The sequence below is a fragment of the Pecten maximus genome, chromosome 14 (assembly GCF_902652985.1).
Source record: "Pecten maximus chromosome 14, xPecMax1.1, whole genome shotgun sequence".
Taxonomy (NCBI): Eukaryota; Metazoa; Mollusca; class Bivalvia; order Pectinida; family Pectinidae; genus Pecten; species Pecten maximus.
Window position 1 is genome coordinate 5116639 of NC_047028.1, and position 13795 is coordinate 5130433.

General features: G+C 39.8%; 1 long non-coding RNA gene across 1 annotated transcript; it reads right to left on the reverse strand.

Moving 5' to 3' along the window:
- Positions 1-12496: 12496 nt before the first annotated feature.
- Positions 12497-13735, reverse strand: LOC117342954. The gene is made up of 2 exons (XR_004535931.1): positions 13564-13735; positions 12497-13210 (listed from the first exon to the last, which is right to left on the reverse strand). It is a non-coding gene; the product is annotated as an uncharacterized LOC117342954 (long non-coding RNA).
- Between the last annotated feature and the right edge of the window lie 60 nt (positions 13736-13795).

Below are 13795 nucleotides of genomic sequence, written 5' to 3' on the forward strand. Positions count from 1 at the left end.
TGGATTTCAACGCAATTTGGTCAGAAACATCCTTAGGGGAAGGGGAACAGATTTTGACTCTGACCCCAAAGGGGCCAAAGGGGCGGTGCCCAATAGGGGAAATAGAGGTAATTCCTTTAAATCGCTACTAGTCATAAAGTTATGAATAGATTTGAAACCTATTTGGTCAGAAACATCCTTGGGGGAAGGGGAACAGATTTTGCATAAATGGTGGCTCTGACCCTAAAGGGGCCAAGGGGGCGGGGCCCAATAGGGGAAATAGAGGTACCGTAATTCCTTTAAATCGCTACTAGTTAGTAAGTTATGAATGGATTTGAACCCAATTTGGTCAGAAACATCCTTGGGGGAAGGGGAACAGATCTTGCATAAATGGTGACTCTGACCCCAAAGGGGCTAAAGGGGCAGGGCCCAAAAGGGGAAATAGAGGTAATTCCTTTAAATCGCTACTAGTCATAAAGTTATGAATGGATTTGAACCCGATTTGGTCAGAAACATCCTTGGGGGAAGGGGAACAGTTTTGTAGAAATGGTGACTCTGACCCCAAAGGGGCCAAAGGGATGGGGCTCAGAAGGGGAGATAGAGGTAATTCCATTAAATCGCTACATGCCACACTATAACCATATATAGCATTGTTTGAGATTTAGAAATAAACAAATTGAATATGAACATTATTTTGACATTTGGTCTAATCCAACCAGGTGAGCGATACAGGCCCCATGGGCCTCTTGTCTCTGAAAGTGAAATTTTATTTAAATATTAAACAATGCATGTAAACATTGTGTATTTAGGATTATATCATGTAAACCATAAACTATTTCAAAACATAAAGAACTTTTACTATCAGTCAGTATTACAAGTAAATGTAAGACGGTCGTCATTTGTTTGTATACATGTAATACAAATTCAGCAATTAACCCGCTGAAGAAAATGTTTTAAAGCATGACTTCACCTTAACCGTAACATAATGAACATTTTGGCACTCTGATATGATGGCAGACTGGTAGTAATTTGTATCTGCGTTGTTATAATATACAGCATTAACAACAGAATTAGAGAGGCTGGTAAGGCAACAGTAAATTATAAAACATTTATCAAGAGTACGTACATGATCATCCTGAGCAGTAATCAGATGGTCTATTATTAGGCGACGAGGACATGCTATTACTAGGCGATGAGGACATGCTATTATTAGGCGACGAGGACATGCTATTATTAGGCGATGAGGACATGCTTTTATTAGGCGACGAGGACATGCTATTATTAGGCAATGAGGACATGCTATTATTAGGCGATGAGGACATGATATTATTAGGCGATGAAGACATAATTTCCTTGTCGTGTCTAGATTGATAGTTGGGGTCTGGTCTGGTTGGAGGATGTCATAAAGTCGTGACGATAAGAGAGAGGAAATGATTAGAAAATGTCAATATTTCAAATAATTAAGTAAAAGACGTCCTACTTATCTAATTTTATTTGTATACGTATCATACTTTGGAGATTGTTATATGATCCAAACCAATTAATTAATTAACTAAAAACTCATATCTTATGTGATGACTTTGCACAAATATTGTGTATGTTCACATGAGTAGTACCGTTGTAAATTATATAGTCTCATTTAAATTCTACTTCTTCAATTTTAACAACAAAGAGATGACAGTGATACTTTCCTAGACTACCCGGTAATTAATGAACATACGATACATTGATACGTATATACGAATCAGCACTGCATCAGTTGATGAAACAAATAATGACAACAATGAAGTACACAAAAGTATGGTACATTCATTTTCCCTCAAGTAGATACCAATACAGCCATGTCTTTGACCGTTAGATCTGTCGAAGGGCTCAATTCGATGATTTGTTATATTGATGTCCTTATTTAGAATAGACGAATTTAACCATGTCTCTTGAATACATGCAATGTCAATAGAATTATCAATGACATAGACAGTTCTCGATTCCTGTTGTAGATACTGCAGACATTCCAAGACAAGTAAGTTGAAATTGTCCTTACCACAATTAACATGTCCATAAACAGATGTGCGTGTCTGTTATCTATATATGAATTAACAGATATATACTGATAATAGGTAAGGTCCACAGGTAAGAAAATTGTAGTACAGGTAGATTGTACTGCACCCCACATGATGTATATGCTCAGGCGTTCACACACTATGGGAAACAACAGTCCACATCAATTTAAATTGACTTGGAGGAGTACGAGGTTCGCGGGCACATGCCCCCAAAGTGGGCCCTTTTGGGTTTTTTCTAGTGTTTTACATTTTCATATTTTCATTTTCATTTTACAAACCATCAAATCACACATAACTTTTGATATCAAGAGTATGATGGTAAAAATGATGATCAGTGCAAAGTTTAAGGCCAAAGAAATGATGAAACCATAATAAATTCCATAAAACACAGGAGCAGAAAATTTCACAGCTCACCAGTCACAGTAGTGTCTTTCGTGTACCCGTGTGTTCTATTATACCATCACACCTACATACAACAACATCATTACTTCCTGTTGTCCCAGTGTTGTTGTGCATTGACGCTGAAACCTGACCAGTGTATTAAAAATGTGCCTGATTTTATCGAAAAACAAGTTTCAGGTTTAACTATCACTTCACCGTAGGCTGTAAATAAACAACTTTTCAGTCAATTTGTTTCTTCTTACAGAAAACTTTATACACAACAGAGTAACATAAGGTCGTAATAGTTTGTATTTAGAAAAAAAAACATAAATTAAACAGATATACAAACAATAACAACAATATATCACAGGACTTATTAGTTACAGTCACAGATATAGATTTAACTTGCATCACAAAGTTATGGATTAAGAAAACAAAGATCTAAGAATGAACGTCAGTATAACATAGACACTGTGTTACTAAGGTGTAAATTTAAACACTATAAAAAAGTGTAATAAACATATATGCTAATGTAGCAAAGAAAACAATACCAGAAAACATACTAATATAGTAAACATTTAAAGAAAAATAATCGTGAAAGTATTTCAAATAAATGAAATTAAACTGAAATGTAGAAGGATAAAATCAAAATATGAGACGAAATATATACGAGACACAACACATAAAATTTTCAGAGCAGAACATCACAAGTCATATCTCTGAAAGCACACATACCGAGCATATGTAATAAATAAACAGAAAGGCGTACACCACAGGACAAAAAGTTAAGCTGAACATATTGTACACTTACAGTCCGGGCCGTCCCACATACGGAGCAGACTCCGAAATTCTACATAGTTTTCAACTTTTCGAAGGGTATTTGGAAGGCTACTCCATATACGAGACGCCTTGTATCTGAAGGACATTTTGCCATACCTGATGGTGTTAACACTGGGAATGTGTGCTTTGTTCTCTGCCCTGAAATTATACATAGTTTCTTGTTTATTACTGAGATTACAAATATAAGCTGGAGCGATATTACTAATAATATTAATAATAATTATTAAAGTGATAAGTTTCATCTTGTGAATATGGAGGAAAGATAAATATAAATCAGATTTAGCAAGCAGTTCTCTCAGGTCAGAATCATGGTCATTAAAGACCAATCGCAAGCCCCTTTCTTGCACATTTTTAATGTTCTTTGAAGCAGAAACACTGCAAAAAATGCCAAATAAGGGGACATTAGTTGGATAAAACAAAGCATTTGTAGATTAAACATTTTGGTAAGAAATATTCTATCCTATCCTATTTAGAACTGCTAACTGTTTGGAGGCTTTTCTACATAGAGCTGAAATATATTTGTCAAACTTTAAATGATGGTCAATATCAATGCTAAATAATTTTACACTATCTTAGCAGACAATTTTAGTGTTTAAAATATCGAAATGATAAATTTTTCAGGTTTTCCTTTCATACCGTTGGCATTAAACAAGTTTATTCAAATACTGGCCTGTCTATCTAAACCAGCTCCAGGGCTCGAAATTGGCGGTATTCCGTAGTCACTCGGATACAAAATTTCTCCTCGGGATACCAGCTCCCGTATCCCAGGTATTCCGTCCGGATTACCGATCTTTCTCGTACCTGAATCGGTTGTTATTTATATATATATATGAGACCCCGTTTATTATATTTTTCTCTGTCTTGACTGGGTTTCATTAGGTAATACCTCAGGTAAGATGCCCGTGTGAGACACCTGGACAATAGGTCTGGCTAATTACATCGCCCGAGGTGAATACCTGGCTACTCTAGGTATTGTTTTTACATCTCACTTTCACTCAGTCAGTTCATAACAATAGTCTAAACAAAGCATCCGCGGTAATAGAGTGTTGTCTTAAATACACTGCAAGACAATTAGTATCATATTATAATAAAAGGTTGTTTTTTTCATCGTATTGACTGTTACATTACAGTATCGTTAGGTTAGATGTAGCATACCGATAGTTCAAAGTTTTTTGAAAGTTAAAGTAAAATTCAAAGAACTAATCGATCATAACGATGACAAAGTAAAATATGTTTTAAACTTGCTGATACACTCAGAAATCAAAAACGATTAACAAGCTATTCTAATTATCAATATATCAATTTGTATAAATATCTTCCCCTATTGCCACGTTAATTTATGGCTAGTGATTACAATATTATAGGGCAGACCTCACTTTCTGTTATGACACTAAACAAGATGTAAAATATCTTAATGACTATTATAATATATCGATTATTATGATCTTTTTCTGTGGCAAATAGCATATCATATTAAGCGGCTCCCACTGTATGTGTTAATTTTTATTGTAAGCAATAAAATAGAATAATATATGAACAGACCTTTTATTGTTTTAATTCGACAGAAAACAAGTACTGATCAACAAACAGAGATGGGATACCAGGTATTCAGGCGGGATACCGGGTCACTGTATACTGTTGTTACACTTGACTGTATTATGTATTTCGTCTAGAATACCATCCGTTTTAGCTGAATTTCTACCCCTGATCTCTCAAGGTATGAATGTTACTACTGAAATAACCTAAAGTGTTATCATCTGAATAATCACAAAGATTTGCCTCTTTAGTACAATAAAGAATACCATTCATAAAAATATTACAAATAAGAGGCACGTGGATGGAGCCCTGCGGTACCCCTTTGATGAGAGACATCCAATCGCTAGTGTTGCCTCCAAGTCCCTTCGCTGCTTCCTGTTTCCAACATAGCTACACATGAGACTAACTTCCTGTTTCCAATATAGCTACACATGAGACTAACAGCCTCAGTCGAAACCCCATAACATCAGAGCTTCCTGGGGATTAAGTACTGTTGAAGACAGTCAAAGGCCTCTCAGAGATCAATAAGAATGGCCCCAAATTGGTTGTGACCATCCAAGGCCTGTCGTCAGTCCTCAAGCATGCGCAGCAAAGTGGTTTGACACCCAAAGCCAGTCCATAGGCAGCTAAAAAAAAGATGAAAAGTATCTTTGCAAAAGGTAGACAGTTGATCATGCAGAATGTTTGAAAGACTTTGGAAATACTGAGAAGTATGCTGACTGGCCTATACTTACTTATATCTAAAGAGTCATTTTTCCTGAATACTGGAGTTACTTCAGCATACTTCAAACGATCTGGAAAGGTACATTGGGAAATAGAACAATTTGGAAGATCCTAAAGCATTGGACTAATGGAATCAGTATATAATATGCCGGTAGACCCTGTGACTTTCTTCTTTTTGAGTTTTGATAAAGATAAAACCATGGAGGCATCATTAGTATAAAGTGAAAGTGAACATGATTTTCAATGTTTACAACACTTTCATGGGTATCAATATTAATGGTTTTTTTTTTTATGTTTCTCCCTATGTTTTCTGCCACAGTACTAAAATGAGAACTAAAAATTTCACACAATTTGCTTTGATCAGCCAAGACTGTCAGTTTTATACAAAATAATATCATTGTCTCATTTTACCGCTGTTATGGAAAAATGGTTTGATAATGGGCCAAAAAAACTGTGAGTAATCACTACACCAAGATCTAAAGTATTCAAAAATAGACAGTTTCTTTAATCTATTTACTAAAGTTCTCTGTTTCTTACAACATTCCCAGTTTTTGGTAGTTTTAAGATTCAATAGTCTTGAACAATTCAGTTCGACGTAAACATCCGGTTGTTTTTCATGCTTAATTTCTTTGCAAACCCTTATTTCTCACTTAATAATTGTAAAATCAAACACAGATTCTAACACGATTCGTTTGCAACGCGTATTTTTATTGGTTACTGACCAGGTTCTAATCTGCGATAGAACCATGATCTATCCTGTTAAGCCGCGCCCCGTTTCTAATCAAATCAATATGGCGTCAAGTTCGACTCGTACCGAAATTCAACACTCTGCACCATTTATGATTGATGATCCATGAGATTGGAATCGAAAATGAAGAAATCGAAAAGATGAGATAACTGAATAAATTGAACAAAAATCGTTAACATCATAATTCTTACCGTCATTTATTGATTGAAACGTTCATTTCGTCCGTGTGTAGGCATCTAAGCTTAGGCCTACAGTATCCAAGTAAAATCCGAAATGAAATGAAACAAGTGCACATAACTTTCACATAACGGTTGAGCCCATAGAAACACATCAACTCTGACTTTGTCAAAACGCCCATGTCGTTATGCATACTGCATAAATCCAAATATGTCGTTAAATCTTCGGTAACAGGACTTTCACAACAATCCAAATACACCGCTTCGTCAACATACAGATCGAACTCTCGCCAGTATGGGCGTAGCCAATTGACCGACTTTGAAAGCTTCTTTCTGATTGGTCAATCCGCCACAGTATGACACGTAACTAGCGGAGGTCACAGAGTACTTAACAGCGTACTTGTAGCGATGTAAAACAATGTTTCTAAATATATGCGATAGTAAACGTGTCTCGAGTTCAAACCAAATTTCATGTTCTAATCGCCAGTATGTCACGAAGTCGTGACATTTGTATATATATAATGTGTGACTTCTCTATTTTGTGATTGTAAAACTGAAGGGGTAATTTTTTTAGTGATAGGTTATTTACGGTAATTCAGTATTGAGCCTAGACTGAGTGTGGAATAGATGTATTACAAGAGATATTACGGTATTTTATGGGGCTTAACTTTAATACAGCATGGCCTGTTTACTCAGTTCTGATTGGCCTATGCTCAGAGTGTCAACCAATCGGAGCACGCCTTGCTCTGGGTTGGGGGAAGCACATGGAGAAAATGGCGAGGGACGGACGGCCACATTTTGGGCCATAGAAAACACGCATTATGATGAGATAAAAGGGAGTTCAGGACGTTCCCAGGGTTCAATTGATATGACCAGAGATGTCACGAAGTCGTGACATTATATATATACAAATGTCACGACTTCGTGACATCTCCCCCCTTTTTGGATAGACCAACTACCTTGTTGTCTATCCTATTGGTTACACAGTTCTACGGATATTTACAAACAGTCTTCTAATCACAGTACACCCGACACGCTGTCGGGCTCATACCCGGCTAAGAAAGTCGGCTCCTACATTTTCACATCCAGGAATGGCTTTGATTTTCATCCGAAATGGCTGTAGCAATAAGGCCGATCGCATGATTCGGCTGTTGGCCACCTTTTTGTTTGAAAGGCATGTTAATGGTTGGTGATCAGTCTCAACCTGAAACTCGCGTCCCAACAGATACTGTGCAAACTTGTCAGTTCCCCACACCATTGCTAAACACTCTTTTTCCATAACCGAGTAACGGCGCTCTCGAGGTAACAATTTGCGACTAGCATAGGCTATCGTGTGCATCTCATCATCAGTATCCTGCAGCAAAATAGCCCCGATTACCAGGTCTGATGCATCCGTACGTAGTGTAAACGTTTTCTCCAGGTCCGGTAGACGAAGGATAGGGGTTGAAGTTAGATGTTTCTTCAGACTCACGAACGCATTTTCCTGTGCTTCGGTCCATTGTACATGGTTTGGCATGCCCTTTTTAGTCAAGTCGGTGAGAGGTACCGCTATAGTAGCAAAGTTTGGAATGAACTTCCTATAGTAATTGGCCAGCCCAATAAAGGATCTCACTTGTTTTTTCGTAGTCGGTCGTGGGGCTGCTTGGATGGCTGCTATTTTCTCCGGAGTAGGTTGAAGTTTGTCTTCTCCAACTATGTGTCCTAAGCACTCCAGGCTGTGAAACCCCACAAAGCACTTTGACGGTCTCGCTGTGAGATTCGCATCTCGCAGTCGTTCACACAGGGTTCTGAGAACCCTGACATGTTCCTCCCAGGTTATGGTGAATATCAATATGCCTTCCAAAAAGTTGTCTATGTGCTGCATGCCTGACAAAAGTTTTCCCATTAGACGACTAAAGGTGCTGGGTGCATTCTGGAGACCAAAGCTCATTACCTTGAATTGAAATAGGCCGAAGGATGTAGTAAAAGCTCTTTTCTTCTTCGCATCCGGGCTTAAGGGAACCTGCCAGTACCCCTTACTAAGGTCAAATTTGCTGAAATACTTGCACTGAGACAGCTTAGCAAACAAGTCGTCAGGGGAAGGCATCGGCTCTGCGTCGAAGATTGTGGTTTTATTCAATTGGCGATAGTCAATGCAAAACCTCCAAGTACTGTCTCGTTTCCTTATCATTACTATGGGAGATGAATACTCAGAGTCGGATGGTTCTATTATGTCCATGGCCAACATTTTGTCCACTTCCTCTTTAATTGTCTCTCTAGTATGTAGTGGAGTCGGGTAAGGTTTTACCCGTACTGGTTCTGATGTCGTAGTTACAATGTCATGCGTTGCCAACGAGGTACGACCCGGAAGGTCGGTAAGAACATCCTTATGTTGCTCTAATAGCTCCAAAATTTGTGTACGCTGGTCTCGCGCTAAATCGTCCGATATATGTACACCAGATACTGTTTCCGTTGAGTCAACGTTAGGTAGCAAAAGGGGATTTTCCTCGTTTCTGTCCATTCTTCCATCGCGACTGTCCTCATATGTCTCCTCAATGACTGCTATGCTGGCACATTCAAAGACTCCAGCAGGTTTCGCCTCTGCAACACGGCTATGATACTGCTTTAACATGTTTGCATGGAAGGTCTTCAGTTTACCAGACATGTCGATCTGATAGTCCACATCACCAACCCTAGATACTATTTTGTAGGGTCCCATCCATTGTAATTGCAGTTTGTTGTGCTTTATAGGCCTCAACACCAACACTTGATCTCCGGCTTGCATCCTCCGGTCTCTAGCATGCTTGTTATAGTTACGTGCCTGTTTGAACTTGGCCCCTTTCATGTTTTCATGAGCTAGTTCACAAGTTTTCTCAAGTCGGTCCCTTAAATCCACAACGTATTGGTAGGTAGATTTCACATCCGGGTCCTGGATATCTTTAGTCCAGAGTTCGCGTAATATTTTCAGAGGTCCCCTGACGCTGTGTCCGTATATAAGCTCAAATGGAGCAAAGCCAAGGCTTTCCTGTGGAATCTCCCGGTACGCAAAAAGCACGGGGTTGATGTATTTATCCCAGTTCCTAGGTTGTACGACGCACATCCGTTTCATCATAAGTTTCAGGTGCCATTGAACTTTTCCACTAATCCGTTAGAGGCAGGGTGATAGGGAGTGGTTGTCATCTGCCGCATTGAGAGTAATCTGCTGAGCTCCTTCATAACCCCCGAGGTGAATTGAGAGCCTCGGTCTGACAATATCTCTCGAGGAACACCAACCCTACTGAACACATCCACTAGGGCCTCTGCTATGTCCTCTGTTTCAATATGTTTTAACGGTACCGCATCAGGATAGCGAGTAGCGCAATCCACCACAGTAAGGATATACCTGTGGCCACGATCCGAAGCGGGATATAATGGTCCAACTATATCCACAGCTACCTTGTCAAACGGTTTGTCAATTATAGGCATGTCACCCAGTGGCACTTTTCTGACACTCCCCTTGTGCACCGTCCTTTGACATACATCGCAGGATCTACAGTATCTCCTAATGTCTGACCGACAACCTGGCCAGAAGAATTCTGCTAACACCCGGTTAGTAGTCTTTGCAATGCCTAAATGTCCCGCCATGACAGAATTATGGCCTAGATTTAACACTGTTTCACGAAATTTTCTCGGCACCACCAATTGTCTTCTCGTACTACCCTTCTCCTCCAATTCCCTATATAATAAGTCTTTGGACACAACAAATCGGGTTTTGACTCCTATTTCTTCCTTAGTATGGTTACTGTTTGCCCAAGTCCTTAGTTTCATCAACGTTTTATCCTGCTGTTGCTCTTCCTTTAATTCCTCATGGGTTGCCACATCTTTCAGAGATGGAGCCACCCTGAGCTGAGTTTTCCTAAGCACCGTCTCTTTTTGTTTCTGTGCACGCGTTTCCACTGCAGCTACTGTAGATGGCTGATCGAAGTTCTTATTTGGTTTGTTCGGCGGTTCAGCCCCCGGGACATTCCCAATGATCACGCTATACAAAGGATTGTCCATGCACCACACGTTAGTAACCCCACTGAAATACGGAGTGTGGACGACCACATTGGCAACGGGCACTTGTCGCTCAGTGCCGTCTACCAAACGAAGAGTTTGAGTCATATCTAACAGCTGAGAATCCTTAACTAACTGTCTCTGAACCACAATTCAACAACATCCAGTGTCTCTAAGCACTTTAACTTATCTACCGTTCACAAAACCCGGCAGCACTGGCATCGGTACTCCACTCTGGTGTGAAGATACACTCTCACTTAACGAGTTCTCAGTGTTTCCTGTGTCCCGAGACGAGTTATCTCCCTTGTCTCGGTGAACTCTCCTATGATGCATTTTAGTTACGGCTCCAACTCCAGACTTCTGTTTTCTGGGACACTTAGCCATCAGGTGGTCGCTACTCCCACATATAAAACACGTTCTAGGGTTAGCTGGGTTGTTCTGACGCTTAGTAGACATGTTGTTGTTTAGCCGGTCCGACCCTTTTGAAGGCTGACTTGCCTGGTTCCGATGCTGATTAGAGTTATCCTGGGATCTCCCTGTCGATCTCTGTTGCAGGAATGGTTTGGCCACCCCGCCACGTGCCTCGACAAATTTATCAGCAAGGTTCACGAGAGCCTTTACACTGTCGGGTGCTCTCTCCCTAAAAAACAATGTAAGTTCCTGGTTACAACACAATAACACCTGCTCCCTAATCATCATGTCTCTCAGATCTGCATAAGTTTGCTCGCATTTCGCTAATTCCAACCACCTGTCCAAATAGTTACCCAATCGCGAGGCAAATTGTCCGACAGTCTCACTATGTTCCACTCGGCTGTGACGGAATTTCTTATGGAATCCTTCTTCTGTAAATTTGAAACGCCGAAGTAAGGCCTCCTTCAGTTCTTTATAATCCAACGCTTGATCCGGTGCTAACCGAGAATACACGCTGAGAGCCTCTCCCTTAAGCAACGCGCTAAGTCCCACTGCCCAACGTTCCTCGGCCCACCTTTGAGATCTCGCGAAAGTTTCATAACGCATGATATACGTATCAATATCATCCTTTTGTTCGTCGAAGGGAGGTAACTTCGGTATATAATGACTTCCAGAACCTCTGGCTTCCTGGCTCGCTTGTGAACCATGAGTTCCTGTATCCTTACTCGCATGCCCCTGGAGCGAAATCAACTCCTTTTGACGCTGAAAGCTCTGTTCAGCTTCCTGTCTCCTCTGACTTTGCATCTCTAATTCCATGGCGAGTTTTTGTCTGGAGAGTTCCAGTTCCTGTAGTTTGAACTTCCTTTCCTCCTCTTTAGTTTTACGTTCCTCCTCTTTAGTTTTACGTTCCTCCTCCCTTGCACGAGCTTCTCGTTCATAAGCCCTAACATCACGCTCCTCCGCTTGGAGCTTCAATACGTATTCTTGTAGCCCCGATTCAGCTAGGCCCAACTTGGCACCCATCTCGAGATATTGCTCCAATCGATCCATTGTACCGTACGCGTCCAGGTAATAGGTGATCCAGCAAAATAATACCTAATACGTATCGAGGAACATCAAAATAATAGTTACTAATAATACTTATTACAGCTAACTATCATAAACTCCGAAGCACACTACTAGTCAGAAACACTTAATCTATCAAAAGATTCATTACAATTGTTCAGACGTTTCCCAGGGTTCAATAATATTATTCCAGTATCACATTTGACCAGTACAGTTATCCAAAAATAGTAACAATATAACCTTGACCTTGAGTAATCAAGAATGACCTTGACCTACATATAAATTACAGGTCACCTAATAAGTGTGCCTTTACATAACAGCTAACTGTTAGTAGTGCCAGGCCTAGATATTTAAGGACTAGTTCAAATTTATTATCCAACTATCATAAACACAAAACTCCATGTACTAGGAATAAAATTCTTCTCACCACACAAAGAATTATGTAATTATAATTTACAAAGGGAAATAATTATCCCACCGCTGCCACCATATATGTCACGAACCCGAGGGCCAATACCTTTACAGACCTGGAAGCTACCAACAGCTAACTAAAAGCAAATATGTAAACTTAACAATTTATTTACACAAGAACAAATAATGACATAACATACAATATAAGTACTACCTATCACAACAAATAACCCTAATTCTCATCATACTACGGGATCCCTCACACACTCGACACTTCATAATACATATAGGACTAGGATAATTTTCTCATACTCAAAAATCTATCCAGAGTATATTCAAATACCAAATATCACCGAAATATCCTATACCACTGGATGTTTCTCTCCAAATTAATCACTTAGTTATTACTGTGAATGTTAATTGATAATACAGTTCATCCTAGATGATCCAAGTACTTTAACCAGTACAAACACTACAAAGACAATAATCAGCTGATAATGTAAACATAGAAACAGTTCGGCAACACCACCACTTCCGGTACACTTGTACACACATACTGTTCATAGTTCGGCACTAACATTACTGTACATATAACCTAGTTCTACTGGGTTGGCACGATCCTGTGCTCTCCACAACATCCGTCTTGGGCCGTATCGTGTTTGGTATGCAACGACGATCATCCCGAAGCTGGAATTAGCTGTCCTAGGAAAAGCCGTGGGTCATACAAACGGGCGACGAGGACATCACATGTGGGCACTCCTCCGGAACACTACCTGTCGCCGGACGGAAACATGGCACCCATATCCAGGCGTCCGGGCTACTCACTCAGCCCGAGCCCCTACTGTAGTCTGGTCATATCAATTGAACTATATAAAACAAACAATAACATTTCTCACTACTGTGCCGTGACCAACCAATACCGCAGTTCGGCAAAATCTGCATTCAATACCGTAACTTACTTTTACAACTTATATTACAAAAATAACTTCTAACCTATCTTGTCTAGCTATATAAACAGTTTCTAGAGCTAACATTTATTCCTATTGCCACACAGTGGTCATTATATTACTTCAAAACACAATTCCATAGATTTCCTCACGTGAATTTTACACCGCTGTTTCACCAAGTCATGTTATGTAAAAATACACAAAAATATGGACTTGACAGCTTATACAATTAATACCAATGGAAAATACAAGTTTTACAGATTTGGACTCACCCCTGGGAACGTCCTGAACTCCCTTTTATCTCATCATAATGCGTATTTTCTATGGCCCAAAATGTGGCCGTCCGTCCCTCGCCATTTTCTCCATGTGCTTCCCCCAACCCAGAGCAAGGCGTGCTCCGATTGGTTGACACTCTGAGCATAGGCCAATCAGAACTGAGTAAACAGGCCATGCTGTATTAAAGTTAAACCCCATAAAATACCGTAATATCTCTTGTAATACATC